The sequence below is a fragment of the Etheostoma cragini genome, chromosome 15 (genome assembly GCF_013103735.1).
Source record: "Etheostoma cragini isolate CJK2018 chromosome 15, CSU_Ecrag_1.0, whole genome shotgun sequence".
NCBI lineage: Eukaryota > Metazoa > Chordata > Actinopteri > Perciformes > Percidae > Etheostoma > Etheostoma cragini.
In genome coordinates this window covers 9,869,559-9,888,787 of record NC_048421.1, presented here as the reverse complement: position 1 = coordinate 9,888,787, position 19,229 = coordinate 9,869,559, and the positions used below count along the sequence as shown (strand labels likewise).

At 40.7% G+C, this 19,229-nt stretch overlaps 1 long non-coding RNA gene across 1 annotated transcript in view; it reads right to left on the bottom strand.

Annotated features, from left to right (window-relative positions):
* LOC117958368 overlaps nt 1–18,897 on the bottom strand; it is a 56,661-nt gene extending 37,764 nt beyond the window's left edge. Inside the window, exon 1 of the long non-coding RNA XR_004659705.1 lies at nt 18,265–18,897. This is a non-coding gene — a long non-coding RNA (uncharacterized LOC117958368). The remainder of the gene's footprint in view (nt 1–18,264) is intronic.
* Between the last annotated feature and the right edge of the window lie 332 nt (nt 18,898–19,229).

The window sequence follows — 19,229 nt, the reverse complement described above, 5'->3', positions numbered from 1 at the left end:
CCCCCCCCCCCCCAATTCAACATAGGCCTCAACATAAACATGGCTTGGGTCTGGTTGAAGAGTGGGAGACCCCGTTTATTTATGGACATGTCTGGGTCTGAGACACAATTATAGAAAGATAGATAGAGGAGGTGAGAGACAAAGGAAAAGGGCAGCAGGGTTGGGCGTTCAGACTTATGTGACTCATGTGGATGGCCTCCAGTATGGTCAGTTATCTGGCCCACCTTCACAGTAGTAGCTGAACATTAGTGTGTGTGAGTGTGTGCCAGGTAAATGTCCCTATGTCCACATACTTTTCCTTATCTACAGATTCAGTCCAATGTACAAACTATAAAGTCAAATATATTTTTAAACTGGAGGGGGAAAAGAAACAACTCTCTCATTTGAGGAACTAATTGTTCTTCCTGTGACGTCAAACGCGCCACAAACAAACCAATGAAGCCAGAGGTATTGGCTGCAGGGCGGTAAAAGTAGAGTAAGGGTGTGAGGCCGGGGAATTCAAAGAATTTTCCTGTGTGCTTACTGGTAAAAACCAAGCCCACTGTAGGTTTATGAAAGTATGGCTGAGCGAGGACCTTTTGATCTTTGCTGCACACTCCCCAACAATATCGGCTGAATCTAGATTTTTACAGCTTAATAGCCTGGCTACAGAAACCCAGACATCATAAGGTGATTTTATGGCTCTCAAACTGTAGTTCATTTATGACTGGGCCAAATGTCATTGCTTCACTGTGCAGCACATGGGCAGGTAGTTCTAAGGAAGAGGAGCAAGACAGTTACCGTGGGGCTTGACTGTTCGGGCACCCCAGGTAAAAATTTGTATTAATGTGCATAAAGAAGCCAAAAAATGATGAAAAAATATTCCAAAAGTTATCAAATGACAGATTAGACATTTGTATGTCACAAAAAGTTAGATTCTATTTCCATCATTTACACTTTCAAAATAACAGAAAACAAAAAAGTGTAATCTGCAAAAATATGGGCACCCTGCAGAGGTTATAGCATGGACAGCCCCCTTTGGAAATCTGAGACCTGACAGTTCTCAAGACCCGGTGATTTCCATCTTAAGGTTTTGAATGCCCAGACTAATCTGTCCTTGCCCCAGCAATCAGCATCGTGGTTTCTTCTAAGCGGTTGTCTAGAAAACTAAAACTGAAAATAGTTGATGCAAATGAGTTGCAAATGAACAAATAGACAAGCCTGATGCATTGTGGAAACAAGTTCTGTGGACCGATGAGGTTAAAGTAGAACCTTTCGGCCGTTACTTTGTGAGAAGAAGGGGCTCAGAATTTAATGAACTGAAACTCTGTCCAACTGTTAAGCATGGGGGTGGATCAATCATGCGTTGCGGTTGTATTGTAGCCACTGGCATAGGAAACATTTCACGAGTAGAAGGAAAAATTGATTAAATAAAATGTCAGCATATTTTGGACACACTGAATGCCATCTGTGAAAAAGCTGAAGTTAAAGAGAGGATGGTTTCTACAAATGGATAATAATCCTAAACACACTTCAAAATCCACTGTGTAATACATCAAGAACCGTAAACTGAAGGTTTCGCCATGGCCTTTTTCAATCTCCTGACCTCAACATAATTAAAAATGTATAGATAGACCTTAAAAGAGCAGTGCGTGACAGACAGCCCAGAAATCTCAAAGAACTGGAAGACTTTTGGAAGGAAGAAGGGGCAAAGATACCTCAAACAAGAATTGAAAGACTCTTGGCTGGCTATAAGAAGCGTTTACAAGCTGTGATACTTGCCAGAGGGGGCAGAACAAGGTATGAACTCTGCAGGTGCCCAAACCTTTTCAGACGCAAGTTTTTTGTTTGTCATTTTGAAAGTGTAAATGATGGAAATAAAATCTAAATTTTGGTGACATATTATACGAATGTCTAATCTGTAATTTAATGCCTTTTGGGAGATTTTTTTTTCTTGGCTTCTTTATGCACATTAATACAAATTTTTACCTGGGGTGCCCAAACTTTTGAGCCCCACTGTATGTCATTTTCAGAACCACTTTTGGATCCCTGACTGAGAGACTGTGGTCGGTGTGAGGAAGCCTTGATTAGTGGACCATTGGCACTGGCACACACATACGCACACAGTTTGCACTCAAAGACCGCAGCTGAAACTACACTACACTGCCTCATAAACTCATGTGTTGCCTTTCACAAAACAACCATCCAATATGAAAACATTTGAACCAACCCACATGGGAGCCTCTGCAAATCTGCAAGATGTTTGTTTGTGAGGAAGGACAAATCAGTGTGATTTATTGCTCAATTCTAACTCTTTCTGTGATGTTAAAGAAAGCATACTGTTATACAAAGTAAGATAAGGTACATATGCTAAAGGTGCTACAAAAGCTGCAATATCAAGGTCACTGTGACAGGCGTCTGAGTCACAGCAGCATCAATAGCATCAATACAACTATGCATAGGCAATAAAACTCAGCGTGCACGCAATCACGCATGCACACACACACACACACACACACACACACACACTAAGTATAAACATTACACAAGCACACCAAACATATGAGCAGCTTCAGCTAATTAGGAACACACTGCTTTTTAATGCCTGTTTATATCTGACTCTTAAATGAATGCTGCCCCTGGAGCTCCTTCCAAAACAGCTCAGTCGACCAGTAATTCAGAGGCAAGGGAAAAAGGTGATAGGGAAGGTGGGATCAAAAATACAGCAGGAACGGGTACTGGCAAATCATTTTGCCCCGCAGTTCCGAACAGTAAAGATTTCACCATAACAAGGAAAGAATTGTTAAACAAAGAATTCTTGATCAGAAAAGCAGTTTAGCCAATGGAGGATGTTTATATTATTTTAGGAAACCTGGTCATTAGAAGATTTAAAAATCTACACCAAGGACTTTTGAGTAAGCAAGACATTTGAGGCACAAAGATTATCAAAAGTTTTTTCTTTTTTTAAACTTCATGATTCAGCGAATGGGTGAATGCAAGCTAGGGAATAGAAACTTTAAAACCTTTCAATCAGTACCATGTGGGGCTTTATTGGTGTGCTGCTGCCATTCTTGCTGCCTTGGCGGGCATGAAGGACATTGAGACCCAGGGGGCAGAGGGACTGGCCATCGCTCGCTCACATCATTAAAGTCGATAAGCTGGCAGCTGGCAGGGGGGAAACCTGCCATCAGTAACCACCAGGTCCCTGACCACTTCACTCACATTTTCCAAAACCTTTTCTCAATCTGCTCTTCGCCTCTTTTCCCCAGTTCGACTGGACTCAGCCCCTTTAGAGTACAGGCCAGTTGGTCTGATGAGTGGCGCCTCACTTCTGGAAGAGGTGGAAAAGTCCGACCTCACCTGAGGGACCTTTGCCCTGTCCTCAAGGCCACCAGGCTCTCCATCAAGCCTCTGAGTAACAATAAACATGTGAGACCAGCTACTTTCACATACCTCCCTGCCTTTACAGGCCACACAGTCCACATAATGCACCATTAATGCAGTTTATCCAGATTTTTTGAAATGTCACAGTTGTAATTATATATGGAGGTGGATCACCCATTTTAATATGCACATATCCTTGGGACACAGGGTTTGGATTTAAAGTTTCAGCTTGTATGGACTTGGATTGTATGAATGAAGTGAGAAGGTGGCGTAAGCATATGTGTGTGAGAGAGTTTGTAAGACGTAGAGACAGATGTCTGAAAGAGGCTAGGTTGGCAACGTTTACAGTGGAGGAGTGCAGGCTTTGTAAACCAACGAAGGAACACACACAAACATACGTGCCCACCCCACACAAACTCCCCTCCTTACACCACACTGAAACCCAAGCTCACAACAGCCGCGCACCGCTGCTAATGTGCTCCTTGTGTGTGCACATGTTTCTATCTGTCTACTCCAGCAACGCTACAAGTTGAGCAGACTCCCTCTCTAAAGCTGTGCATGCCCCGGAGCATGTGCACCCCATTTAATCCGCTGCTGATCGAGAGCTGCAGCACCAACTGTGGGGTAGCAGCAAAAGTTAGACACATAGTTATTCATTTTCATTGCACTAGGATTTCCCCTGGTTTCTAAGTGAGGTATTGCCAATGTTACCCACTGAGGCCCAGTGTTAAAGGTGAGGTTACCCTTTAGGTGAAACAGTTTTGAGCAAAGAAAGGAGGAGGTGCTACATGCGTTAGGAAGGCCTGTAAAGAAGCTGTTGCCACTAACTACACCCCATTAACGTCAACCACAGGGAGAAACGACACAGAACCGTAAGAAATAGTTACAGAGAAAGGCTCACAACGTAATGCTTTATTGTACTAGTACAAAAATGTGGTTAATACAACAGCCAGCATATGCATTCTGAGGTTTTAAAATGTGAAAAAGGTCGCTAATGAACAAATGTTTTCCTTAAGCCTTGCTTTCCTGCAAAGTACAGAAAGCCAGAGTCCAGAGTTGATGATTAACTTGAACAGTAGATAGAGGGTTACCTGAGCCATCGACTAGACAGATAAACACTCAGACTTCCTCCTCTGTATATCTACCTTAGCTCCACCTCGCTCTACCCGCCCTGCAATGAATACACATGTTGTCTGCAATAAACAACCGCTTGGGAAAAAACATGAACCTCTTCCCTAAAGGCAGTGAGCTTCCACAGTACCTGCTTTGGGCACGTCTTGTCAGGTTCTCAGCTCGACTAGCCTGCGGCAGTTGTTATCAAAAGCTGCTGAAGGATTTAGATGATCGAATATTATGAAGAGATGAGTAATGTTAGAGAGCTTAGACGAGATGGAGAAGATAAGCAGCTGGGAGCAGTGTTGCAACCATTGACTTCTGTTGTGGGTTAGCAATTGATTGAAAAAGTGATTGACAGTCTGAAATTGAATGAGATTTGACGCAGATGCTAATCTCAACAAGCTCTCCACAAAGGCAAGCTTTCACTTTCACAGAGAATAAATACAAAAGAAAAGGAGATGAAAACCGCAGCAGAAGCAAATAGTGACCAATAGCTCTGATAAGCTCACAGTTTGGAATTTGATTTTGCTACAAAAGGAAGGTAGATAAGGCGAATCCGGAGGAACTGCACACAGCATATGAAATCTCACAAAGGTTATGCAGAAGGCTGTGTGTGTGCAAGCTTTTGTGTGTGCATGTTTTGTGTGTGTGTGCGTGCACAACTTCTTAGCACAAGTCTTCAAGGTGGCTAAAGTCCCCTTAGTAACAAACCCAAAGGGAGAAATCTGATTAGCTGTAGATTATAGACAAGTTCACATACACAGTGCAAGAGGCATGGCTGTGTGTGGGTGTAAAGTGCACACATACTGTACTGATGCCCTATACCTTAAGATGCCTTCATGCACACGTGCACACATGAAAGGCTTATGGATGCATTAAACTATTAATATCAAACACGTTGCAGGTGCACAACACACAGATAAACCAATCACATAAGATTCTAGCTTCTTCCCATGACACTCTTTCCTCATTACAAGTACCTGATTAACTACAAAAATCTGAAATCTGATTTGCTAAAAAGCAAATTCAGTTAACAATGTAGTGCACACAGAAACTGTGACATTCAATATTCAACAAGAAAATTCATTCAAAAGAGCTGAATCCAGAGCAGGTTAAATTAAAGTGTCATATTCCAACAGCAGATATGAGAAGTTGAATTTGCAGTGGTTTAGCTCAAGAAATTTTTGTTTTATGAGTTCAGTACATGAAACAATAAAACAAAAATGATGACTACTACTTAGGCCTGTTCACTATGTGCCCAACATATACCTGTAACAGTACTACAGTATGACACACATACAAGAAACCTGTGGGAACTAAACGGTGTGGCATTATACTCGCGCTATTACTGTCACCCAATCATAAGCTGCCCCACCTGTTCCTTAACCTGCATCATTTTTTCTTTCATTCGTTCTCTGTATTCTGTAATGTCGGAAGTTCACGGAGGAGTGAAGCCAACAAAGAGCTAAAGGACTTGCCAAGTTTCTGTATCATGATTCAAACAGCCAGACTGGTTTCTGATGGGTGTTTGCTGTTTTCACATTGTCATTCAGTTTTTTCTATTGTTTTTTACTGAACACTACCACTTACACACTACTACTTACACAACCATATATTTAGAATTCTATCCCCAAGCAATTATTGTAAAATCTCTTACTTTGAACAAGAAGTGCTGCCCAACAATTGACTCTGCTGGTTCAAAAGCATTTCAACTGGTAAGGCCAGAAAAATGTTAGGAGCCACAGATGTACAAAGTGGATAGTTGGCTTTATTGAAGTTCATTCAGGGTTTATAAGTGTCGGTACACACAGAGGCACACGGCCACTTTGATCTTCAAAGAGAGATGAGTTTGAATGAGGAGCAATAAGAAGATAATAATGCCAATCTACATCCATTACTCCATAGATCACAGGGTTACCCGACATTCAAAGTAGCTTTTACTTTTAAGAGGACAAACCATGTTCCATGTTACCACATTGCCATCTAGTGCTTAAACTTGGGACAAACCTTTAGTCCACTTTAAGCTATGTGCTTCAGAAACTATAGTCATGTGTTGTGTGTATTACATTATATCTGTAATTACTCAAATTTACTCATTAATTTAAAAATCTATAAAGTCTATAAAGTTGTCTGTGAAGCAGCTATTAGCAATGCAACCAATATTTTTCTTGTACTAGATTCTACAAATTTCTGTCACTTATGGATTTTAGACAGTAACAAGTTAAATAGGCAAATGCAAATTAAAGAATTTGTCAATATAATTACTGTGGATATCTAAGAAAATACAAGTAGAAAACTGCTCATTGTACTGTAGTGTAGAGAGGACATTGTCCACAAAGCCAATGCCTTATGCAGTAGCGACATCTTGTGGGTAATGTAGTCAACTGTAGTGCATTAATATTGTACACACCAAGAAAAGAATGAAGCTCTGTTAAATGCAGTCATGCAGAGAGCAGAAAAAAGGCAGATAAAGTCAGCGTAGTACATGGAAATGGTTTGAACTCAAGATACACACTACAGAGCTCTAACTTTGTGCCCACCGTAATTTGAAATAAAAAATGCATTAATTTCACGCCACTGATAATATTACTATAACACATTACTATGACATCCAAACTGTACAGTTACAATAAGTAAATACGTGAGAAAGAAAGTAAGTGATTAAGTAATAAAAGCAGTGAAGTCTTCCAATGGGTGTCCAGACCACGATCAAACTCTGACCTCTAGTGGTCTAGTAGTTTGAAGAAAGGGAAATACAAAAGGGATGAAATAATTTGGCTGTTGTTCTTCACATTTTGTTTGTGTGTGGAAAACGTCACTAAAGGTATTTTGAAAAGTTAACATAACGTTCTCATTAAACCATACTGAAGTCATCATAATCTGCACGAAAACTTGTAAATGTACAGGAAGGCCCTCAGAAGGCCACATCAGACTATTACTCATCACTAATAGAAGAAAATTAGAACAACCCAAGAGTTCCTTTCAGCACTGTAGCCAAGCTGATAGATCTCTATTGAGCCATCCATTCCAATAGCTCTGAGTAGTGACAACTTTATGAGCTTCTTTAATGATAAAAATCATAACAATTAGAGATAAAATTCATCACCTTTACACGCAGTAACACTAGAAAGAACAAGAAGACCTGACATATACTTAGACTGCTTCTATCCTGTAGACCTTCAACGTTTAATGTCTCTTCAGCTAAGCCATCTACTTGTCTCTTAGACCCCATTCCAACAATGCTACTTAAAGAAGCGTTACCTGTGGTTAACACTCCATTACTAGATATGATCAATATGTCTCTATTAACAGGTTATGTACCACAGTCATTTAAAGTAGCTGGGAGAAAACCTCTCCTGAAAAAAAACCACCCTCGGTCCTGGAACATTTAATTGGCATTAAAGGAATCACACTAAGTTGGTTTAAGTCATATTTATCCGATCAATCTCAATTTCTTAATGTTAGTGATAAATCCTCCAAGTACACTAAAGTTACCTAGTGCTTGGACCCAATTTATGCTTCCTATAGGCAATATTATTAGGAAACACTCAATTAACTTTCATTGTTATGCGGATGAAACCCAATAATATCTTTTAATAAAGCCAGACAAAACCAGACAGTCAGCTAAAAAAAACATGCATAAATGATATAAAATCATGGTTGACCTACGATTTTTTGATGTTAAACTCAGACAAAACTGAAGCTATTGTGCTTGGCCCTAAACCCCTCTAAACTTCATTATCTATATTATATCCCGATATAGCTACTCCGGATGGTACTGCCCTGGCCTCTAGCACGAGTGACAGAAATCTAGGAGTTATTTTTGATCAGGATATATCCTTTAACGCCCATCTAAAACCAACCTCAACTACAGCCCTTTTTCATCTTCGTAACATTGCCAAAATTAGGAACATCCCGTCTCAAAACGATGCTGAACAACTAGTCCATGCATTTGTTACTTCTTTTTATTTTATTTTTTTAAGCTTGTAGGAATGCATTTAAAATGAATCTAGTTGCTGGTAAACATTACTTGGTTTCCTTAATTTGTCTATGCTGCTTCTTACTGAGTCCTAGGCTATTTATAATATTTTCTTTTCTCATTATTATTTATATATATATTTATATACATACTATGGGCTGTCTCATAAAGAGGTGTGTACATGTTGAAACATTTACGATATATATAAAGCATTCCTAGTTAATATGTTGAGCCTGCAATCTTTTTGGTAGTTTTTGTTTTATTAATTTTAGGCTATGCCTTGGTTTGACCAGTTTGTGTGTTCTTGTGTGGTGGTATCCATGTGTATGTGTTTGTGTCTGTGTGTGTGTAAATGTTTGTAAAGACTTGTGCGATATGCTCTCCCCTCCCCTTCACCCTTTTTTCCCCAACCCTATTTACTGTATTCATTTATGAAGTATCAGTATAGGTAAAGGTTTATTCGTTATTCATTTGAATATTAGGAGTTTGACACATAAAATTGACTTGCTAAGAGCCTGGCTTTCTCACAATAAGCCTAGCATTATCACACTCTCTGAAACATGGCTGAATAGCAATATATTGGATGAAGATGTTAAACTTGATGGTTATACTTTACTTTGTATAAAATAGACAGGGGTACTCGTGGTGGGGGAGTAGCCACCTATTTTTCTTCTCATTTAGCTTCTGAACTCATTATGCCAAAGGAGAGAGCTGTACATTTTGAATGCTTATTTGTTAATATTGTTTTTCATGAAAACAAGCAGATAACCATAGGTGACATCTATAGACCTCCAAATTCCCCTGTTGAATCGACAAATTGTATTCTTGCTACTATTAATTCCTTACACTATGCAATGAGTTGATACTACTGGGTGATTTCAATTGCAATTGGCTTGATCATTCATCTTTTCATGAGAAAAACTTATTTAATGGTCTTAACATTACCCAACTAATTACTGTTCCGACTAGGGTGATTAATAAGTCCAAACCTCTTCTGGACTGGATCTTGGTTACCCACCCAAATAGAATCTCTCAGTCTGGTGTATTACCTGATTGTTTTAGTGATCACTCAATTGTCTTTTGTGTTTGGAAAATAAGACTACCCCATCTGCTACCCACTAAATTAAGAAATGCCTGCACAACCAAAACAAGGAATACATAATCAAATTACTATAAGAATTCTTTATTAGATGAGATCAAAAACCCTAAGCAATTCTAAAACAACTCTTTTATTAACAAAACCAATAAAAGTATTCCATACTAAACTTAAAATAAACAACAACATTGTCACTGACGCTATTTTAATGACCAATGCCCTCAATCAACATTTTTCCTCTCTGTTGTTCTCAATCACCTGAGCTCTCCTATTCTAGCATAACAAATACTGTGAACAATAGCTCATTCTAATTTTCAACAAAGAATCCCTCTGATGTTCAACAGGCAATCTCAGAAATAAAATCTAATGGTGCTGGTCCTGATGTTCTGACCATTAAGTTTTATCAAACTTTCTTCTCATATCCTAGCATTACCACTATGTGACTTATTTAATTTATCACTTTCCACTTGCGTAATTCCATTTAAGTGGAAATTGAGCGAAAGTAACACAACTACACAAATGTGTTGACTCACTTGATGTTAACAATTATAGGCCAATCTCCATAATCAGTAATGTAGCAAAGGTTTTTAGGCAACTGTCTAAATATATTAAGGACTTCTCCATCTTGACTACAAATCAATCTGGATTTAGAACCAATCACTCTAGAACAACAGCCCTTACTATATTTACCAATAATATATTTCTGCACAAGATAACAACAGGTCTATGATGCAATTTTTATTGACTTCACTAAGTCAATGGACATATTCAACCATTATATTCTTCTTGATAAACTTCATGCTATTGGTCTTTCCAAATCTGCTGTTCTCTGGTTTAATGCTGATCTTCATAACAGACGTCAAAGTGTGTGTCTCTTTGCTGCTCTCTCACAGTCTATTGAAATGGGTGTCCCTCAGGGTTCTGCACTCCATAAGCAAAATAACTCTTTCGAGGTTAGATTTCTAGATAGTAAACCTCTAGAGAATGTTGAAGAGTTTAAATATCTGGGCCTTTGGCCAGACTCCCAACTTACTTTCAGACGTCTTATTAATTCTATTTTGAAAAAAATGAACTGCAGCTTAAAATGTTATATTGCCCAATTAATTGTTTTACAAAATTATTACTCAATTATTATTGCCTGTAGTTGATTATGCGGATGTTGTTTATCAGAACACAGCCAAAACCACTCTTAAACCTCTGAATGTGATTTATAATAGTTTCTGCAGATTTGTTCTGAGCTGTGCATTTAGAACGCATTATTGTCATATGTATCAGTCATTGAATCTTCTTTCACTAAATGCTCAACGTCAGTTTCACTGGTTGCAGTTTGTTCAGAAAAGCCTTTTTCAAACTATCCATCTTATCTGAAACACTTGATTCTATATCGATGCTCTTATAGATTAAGAGACATTCACCATCTTTTCTTCTCCATACCACATACATTTAAATAAATTGGGAAGAGAGCCTTTAAATTTAAATCCCCTTCCAATTGGAATGGTTAACCTTGGTCTTGTAGAGGTATCTCCTCTTTTTCACCAGTCTCTTCATAATTATTTGCATACAAGCTGCAACTGTTTTCCTCATACTTAATACGTTTAAGTAATACTGATTTTAATTTATTTACTATTATTTTGTCAACTGTCTATATTATAAACACTAACTGTATGTCTAATATTTATTTGTTAATGTACTGTATTTTCTTGACTTTAAGGACCCCCTCGAAACTTATTCCAATTAAACAATTTCAAGACAAGCCTCTCTGCATTGGCTTCCTGTAAAATCCAGGATGGAATTGAAAATCTTTCTCCTGACCTACAAAGCTCTTAATGGTCAAGCAGCATCTTATCTTGAAGAGCTCTTAGTGCCTTATTGTCCCACTAGAGCACTGCACTCCCAGAATTCAGAGTTAATTGTGGTTCCAAGAGTCTCTAAAAGTAGAATGGGAGCCGGAGCCTTCAGCTACCCGACTCCTCTACTGTGGAATCAGCTTCTGCTCTGGGTTTGGGATGCAGACACCGTCACCACATTTAAGAGTTAACTTAAAACCCTCCTCTTAGATAAAGCTTATAGTTAAGGAGTGATGAGTCGTAGCGTCCGCCTAACCCCACCCAACTGCTTCTTGTCATAGTCATCAAATTAATTTACCACATAATCAATGATATAATAAAACTAGAGAGAGGCAGGGCAGTACAGCCGGATCCAGCAGGGGAGAGTTCCAGCCTCACCAAGCTCCTCTCTTTACCATGTCTCTCTTACTTATGCTGTAATAGTTGCCAGGGGACTTCCTTTGACACATTGAGTTCCTCTCTCCTTTATCTTTCCATTTGTGTACATCCATGTCCCAGAAATGCCTGTTACTAACATAGCTCTGGGAAGTCATTCCCCGGAGTCCTTATGTTCTTTTTCCCCAGCATGTTTCTTTAGATCAGGGAGGCTCCCAAATCATGGTTGTAGCTGTAATTATTTATTTATTAACTACAGTACAAGCTATTATTAAATGCCAATGCAAAACAGTATTGTCATTTTTAGTCGTTTTTTTTTTTGTTATAATTTCTTTGTGTTGTTGTAATTTTTCTACTTGGAGCACTTTGGGCTGTATTTTTGTGTTTAAGGTGCTATATTAGCACCTTAAACACGGCTGTTGCTCAGTGGTAGAGCGGTTGCCTGCCAATTGGAAAGTTGGTGGTTCGATCCCCGCCCCTGCAGTCATTGTCGAAGTGTCCTTGGGCAAGACACTGAACCCCGAGTTGCCCCCGGTGCTGCGCATCGGAGTGTGAAAGTGTGTGCATGTTTATCTGATGAGCAGGTGGCACCTTGTACGGCAGCCCTGGCGGTGTGAATGTGTGTGAATGGTGAATGTTTCCTGTAGATGTAAAAGCGCTTTGAGCAGTCGTTAAGACTGGAAAAGCGCTATATAAATACAGCACATTTACATTTTACATTTATATTCTGTTACTGCGTACATTGTCCACATGGGTGCAGCAGAGTCTAACAAAATGCACTAAGGCAAATTCAACCAGTCTGCACTACAACATAGCTACTGTACATAGCTACATAGCTATCAATAAAAGATTTTACAGACACAAAGTATTAATCCTCAAAGTCAATTTTCAGCTCATCAGCTCATCATAAACTCTAAATCCTCTCAAAGGTGACACAAATACCTTCCACCGAGGAGCATGAATGTCCCTTTTCCAGAGCCTGTTGAACGAGTGATGCCCTGTGATGACAGCCTGAGGTCTGGACAGGCTCCAGTCGTTTCAGCTGTCATTAGAGCACTTTGGCTCTGCATGCTTATCAGTGCCTCTGGTCAGAGACACCGACAGCCACTTCCACAGCATGTCTGTCAGAAGCTCAGGACTCACTGTGGTAGCTTGGCCACATAGCATACAGGCCGACTGGGAGAGCCTTAAACACAGGAGCATCGGCCTTGCTGTCACCCAGTCTACATCTTTAATGTGACATGATCATTTGTGTGCACCTTCTAAATGTCAGGACACTTAATCCAACATAATTTCACTGTTCAAACAAAGCATTAAAAACAGACACACACTAAACGTTGTCAGCCAGCATCACATGGATCTCCCACACAAGCACAGGATTTAACACAAGCATACACACTTGTCTGAGGAGCCTGGTGGTCTGCTGTGTCTCGGAGAGGTCACACAGGAAATTTCACGCTCCTCTTCACACTGAAAATGTCTCCTTTATCCTCCCCCACTATGAACGAAAGAAAAGGGAGGAGTGAAAGACTGGATCGAATGAAAAAGGACCCAAGTCCTGAATGAGGGTGGCTTACTTGTGTAGGTGTAACTTGTTAAAACCAGTGGTGTTGCCGTGGCGACCCACACCCAGCAAAGTAAAGGCACGAATATGGTCACGGGTTCATTGGAATGGAACATTTGTGAAAAAGGAACACAAATGGCGGACTTTTCCCTCCAAAATGAGAGGACGGATAGAGAACAAGTGAGGTCAGTTTGAGAGAAAACAGGACAAGGAATGTCTGGTATTTAATGCATCACTAAACCAAGATCATTTTTGATTTGTTTTGCGTGCAAGGTGGGTTAAGAAAACACCTGAAGGTCCACCACCGTACAGCTGGACGCTTCATAGGGACACACATACAAAAAACATACAATGGGGAAGAATTCCAATAATTTAAACAAATTGTGGATGTGAAGTCAACCCTGTGCTTTATTCTACAGTGCAAAACCTCACACTGGCATAATTGCCTGCAGTGCAAAAGAGTTTCAGCCTGTTCTAAACATCTCTCATTTACTACTTTTCTGCAGATGCATAGTGTCATTGTAGGTAGGTGGGTGGGGCATGCAGCCTTCCTGTGGCTGCGTGGAGTTTGAATGGAGTGCTGTCTGTCTGCGTCAGGGCCGACAGAGATGCCCCTGTGCTGCACTGTGTGTCTTTGCTGTTTGCTCTATGCATGTTGATGGGCATGTTGGGGGAAAGAACCTGTTCTCCACCCATCTTCCTTTCAGCTTTCTGTGCTCTCCATAACTCCAATGCTCTCTTTCTTCTATATCCATGCAGAGTGCTGGCTTAGTGTGGCTGTGCTTACACAGGATGTCAAGGACAGAAGGGATAGCAGCATTTAAATAATCGAAAAGTCAAAGGAAGTGTGCCAGATGTTATCCCCCAGTAGAGAATGGTGGGCCATATGGCAGAGAGTTAAGTTAAAAGGTCTAAACACCAGGTGCAGAGGGAGGTTTATCAAAGAGGACAAGCAAAGAGACAAACAAGTGGCGCACCCAAAGGCATCATTTTGAAGAATCCCTGACTCGTGTTCACCACTTCCTCTAAAGAACCCTGTCACCCTCTCACTCAAGCACACACTGTCGGTCTCTCTCAGCCTCCCACTTCCTGATATCTCCCAAAGCAGGATAACAACCTCCTTCAAACGCACACATACATGCCACCCTTTGGGCATGCTGTGGTTTCCCTGTAGGAAACCAGCAATCTGTTGGCATTACCCACCAGCATTAACTCCTCCTCTCTCCTCCGTTCTATTTCTTCCCATGTTTATACAAAACGATTCTATCTCCCATGAACATCATTAGAAATAGAAAACAATTGTTGGAATAGGCCAGTAGGAAGAAAGCACCACACAGACTGTGGCAACAGGTCAGAGGAAAACAGAAAAGAGCTAATTAGTCTGAAGGGGTGGTCTGGTGTCATAGTATCACAGCCATGTGATGTACACTACTTGTCTATAGCTTTGTGTAGCACAATAGACATGCAACTACATCGTGTTTTACTAAAGGCACTTGTGCTATGATGGGAGTGGGAGACACCTCTGTTGAACCTTTTTAAAGAACAAGGTCATAAAGTGTGTCTCCTCAAAGCTAGCATTCACAACACAAAAGTTCATCCATAAAATGTCAAATTCTGAGGAGGTGGACTGGCTACTCACAAGCTCACTAGCTTTTGTGTCAGATAACTTTTTAATTTTCCCACTTTTTTTTCTAAAAACATGTTCCTGGACAATATGTCAAAATTCCCAAATGGAGGGAAAGCGCGGGGGAAAAAAACAAACTTTACACTGTTCCCAGTTTTTCAAAAGCTCACACACAAACACACACACACACACCTCAAAACAAAGGTGCCATTTTACTCAGGAAGGGTCAGCAGTTCTCTCCATCAGACATGGGCTTGTTCTTGGTCAGAGGCTGCTGCCCAATCTCAGGCCACCCTCCCTTGGCTCCATCAGCCCCTTGTTGGCCCCCACCACCCCGGAGACAAGCTCCCCATTGTTCCGCCACTACTAATAAATGACTGTTCAGACAAACTTTAGAGACCATTCTAAACACACACACACACACACACACACACACACACACACACACACACACACACAAAACTGATTGTAAATGGTGTGCTGTATGAAAGGATACACACCATCTCTTTTACTGCCTGATATTTTTCATGGTGATCATTAAAGGTTAACTGACACTAATGATTGAAGGATATTTTCCTGAAATTTGAGCCTTGTGCGCCGCAGACCTGGTGAGGTAATGCTAAGAACATAGTTTACTTTAAAAACAGGTTGTAAGTAATGCATAATAAATATTTCTATTGCTTTCCATTTCCCTTGAGCAGTCGTTAATGGTCATGACATCGAGACACAGTTCACCAGGAGGTCACACTGCTCAGTCGGTGTTGTCACCTGTGTGTAATGACACTTACAAATGCACACACACACAAAAACACACACCAGATACTGAGCTCGATCAAGGCCAAGGATCCGAGGTGAGCCATGAGTTTGGACATGATAAATCACCAGTCAACTTAAGCTCATAAACACACCATTAACACACTCAACCACAGCAACCAGATCTGTTTACCTTAACCACTGTGCTGCAGACTATTGCTCTCTGGCAGGTCGGTATTAGCATGCCTGGGGGCCTGATGCACATGTCCATCAATGGGGCCGGCCAGCTCCAGCGCTGTCTCAATGCTTTATCAGGTCCTTTTCCAGCACTTTGGGCTTGCTTTTATACATACTAGGTATTTAACTTCAAGGAGCAGACATGTGTTAACTGATTCCTCCATCTTTATTTTAAGGTAATGGAAAATTGTGCTAATCATCTAACAATGTGCGGATAAACTGCTGAACTGAAGCTGTGAATAACTCTGATATTAGGTCATTGTGTTTTAGTCTAAGTATAAAACTGATGGCTAACAGCTGAATTTGAACTTAAAGAATTGCAAGTGATGAGGAAGTTCCTCGGAAATGTTGAGTGAAGTAAATACAGGGTTGTTAAGTGACTCTGACCCTGGTGTGTATATGGCTCTCTACTGCGGTTCACCACAAGCATATCATATGACAGCTCAGCCAGCACACTCAGCCCTGTGAGAAAGCAAATTCCTGCTTTGCTATTCTCAGCTATGGACCAAGACATAAACAGAAGTATCGCCAAAGAAAGTACATCTATTGAAATATTCTGGCTGCTTTGATGTCTAACAGTCTAAGAGAGAGAAGCGGGTCTATGAGAGTGGGCGTGCAGGGGTATATCTATGTTTGTACAGTGCTAATACAGCACAGGGGTGATGTTGGCGGTGGGCAGGACAGATGCTGGGCAAGGAGGTCACGTCAACAGACATGCTCCGCTGTTCAAACCACAAAAGGACGAGGAGGAAGAAGAGGCAGAGGTTGTGAGGAGTAAAAAACGTCCCAATGTTTAGTCAAGGCCTGCTCACTGACACAAAGTCTGCCTTTGTCTGCCTCCCAGGGTGCCAGATAAAGGAATTCTTGTGCGTCGGGGGCTCTGACCGAGTTTATTTGACACTTCAGCTCCTTTTGTGAAGCAAGTGTCCCACCGTCAATGCTGGCCATGAGAGTCACTTGGCATTAGACAGAGGGTCCCTCTTCAGTGGAGAAAGGGGGTCTTGTTTAGAGAAGATTTTTAATGGAGGGGGTGTGTGGGGGTTGCTGAGTTGGAGGGGAGGGGTGCTCGGCCTGTGCACTGCGCTGTATACAGACATATAGTGGGGCTCTGTCCCCTGCCCCAACAATAGATGGAATTCTTCATTGCTAAGAAAGTGAGCGGTATTAAGGAGTGAGAGCTGAAGAGTGAAGAAAGAGGAAGGTGGATGCTTCATCAGATAACTTGCATGAACACACATCTACTACAAATGCAATGCTATTATGTCACTGTATGCTCATTAAAGATGGAAATGGCAACAAGCAGAACAGGTACAATCACTTCTCTCATATGATCCTGACTGATATATGGTTCACCATTGAGTATGATTACATGCACCTGCAGGTTCTACTCAGATGAACCATCTACACATCATCCAAATATGTCTGTGTATTAACCATAGACATGCCATGTGTCAAGTATAGCAGCCGCTTGCACTACTGGCAGCCACTTCACATGGCATGCTGTCAGTGTGGGCAAAGCTCTGGAGACATATTTACTCTCACCTGAATAGAGTCACTGTGGGAGTGGTGGGTGGACTGCACTTGCTTTCTATGGTCCCTGTATCTAAACTGTTCATTTACTTTGCTGTGCCTGGTCTTTCACAACTTATGACAGGTCAGTTGGCTCTTTGAATGGTCAGTGGTCACCTGGAACTGCAGGTGTACAGTATGATGACTTCCGGATGAGGTCAGGTTATAAACGGTGTCAATTTGAAATGGGGGGGATTCAAGTAGTACATCTGAAATACAACTAAATCAATTCGAGTCAGTTTTGAGGCTTAGAGATGCGCGCGTAATGAACATGGAGAATAGCGGAGAAGTGTTCTCACACTGAACAGGTGGACCTAAATATGTGGAGTAGTTCAGGGATTGGACAAGCTTTTTCATATCAAACGTCCGCCTCCACAGACATAGATTATACCCTAATTTGCTCGGAGTTGTCCTAAAGAATCCGAGGTGAGAGGAGTTGGATTGTTAATTGTAATTTAGTAGTGAATATGTAGGCCAAATGGGTGTGTAGAAAGATAACGACAAAACCTTTGGTCAAAACAGCCATTGTTGTTACGCGTTTTTGTTTCGTTTGTGAAATAATACCGAGTGACATTAAGTTATTCCTAATTGATATCCCCTTTGGAACACCCTAGAAAGCACTGACTATGCGGCACGTTTTTACAACTCAAAAAGAAGAAATGACAACAGAAATTGAGTCACCTCATGCCATTTCACTGACAGAAAGGTAGAACTCATAAGTAATACTTATTTCTCACATACCTGCAGAGGAGATACGTTCTGTCATTATCCAAACTGCTGGACATCTGCTGAGCATCGTTTTTAAATTATATTCCAGGATATTCCTTTCCCTGTGCCAAAATCCACCGCGAACATATATCGATTTCCAAAATGTATCATGGTATTGGCCAACTATGGCACTAGTCCCACGCGTATAGTATCCCAAGAGACTCGTCTGTCCGATAAAACTGCTCGTCCAGCAGAAGGACTTTGGCAGCAAGAGAAATGGACACCACTCATCCCGTGTAAAAGATAGTATTTCCTCATATCCTCCAGAACTATACACAGCTGGAGTGTTGAATCCATCAGCTGTTGCCATCATAAAGTTTTACCAATAATAATAATAATAACTCCTCCACGTGTGTCAGAAGTGCAATGACAGAAAATAATCCTCTTTATGTGTCCAAAGAATCCTGGCGTAAAACGATAACAGCTTCTGTAAATCACGCAGATCGATCAGTGTGATTATTTCCAATAATTAATAGAAAAAGCTGACTCCTCTTTGTGGTCCAGTGAAGTGATGATCTCTGCTGGAACTCCAACAAGCGTCTTTGTAGCTGATACGATGCGCTCCCGTGAAGAGCTTGAGTCGCACTGAGCCATAGTTGGAGCAGAGAAGCGCAGCACATGCTGCCCTCAGCCTACGTAACCACGCAAGGCATGATGGTACGTGGAGTTAATTGTTGTCGTTGCTAAATATTTGAGAATAGGAGCATGAAACCATAGTAAAACCATTGAAAATAACAATATAGAAAATAATAACACTGAACATTATATGGAAAAACATTATAACTTAACATTCAGTGGCAGTAATGTATAATTAAAAGTACTGACTGATTTTTGCTTGCATTGGAGATTGAAACATGTTTGCCTCTTCTACTGGCATTAGCCTATCAATCTTCTTAGTTTTGATCAAGATTTAAATTATTATTAGTAGTTGTATTAGT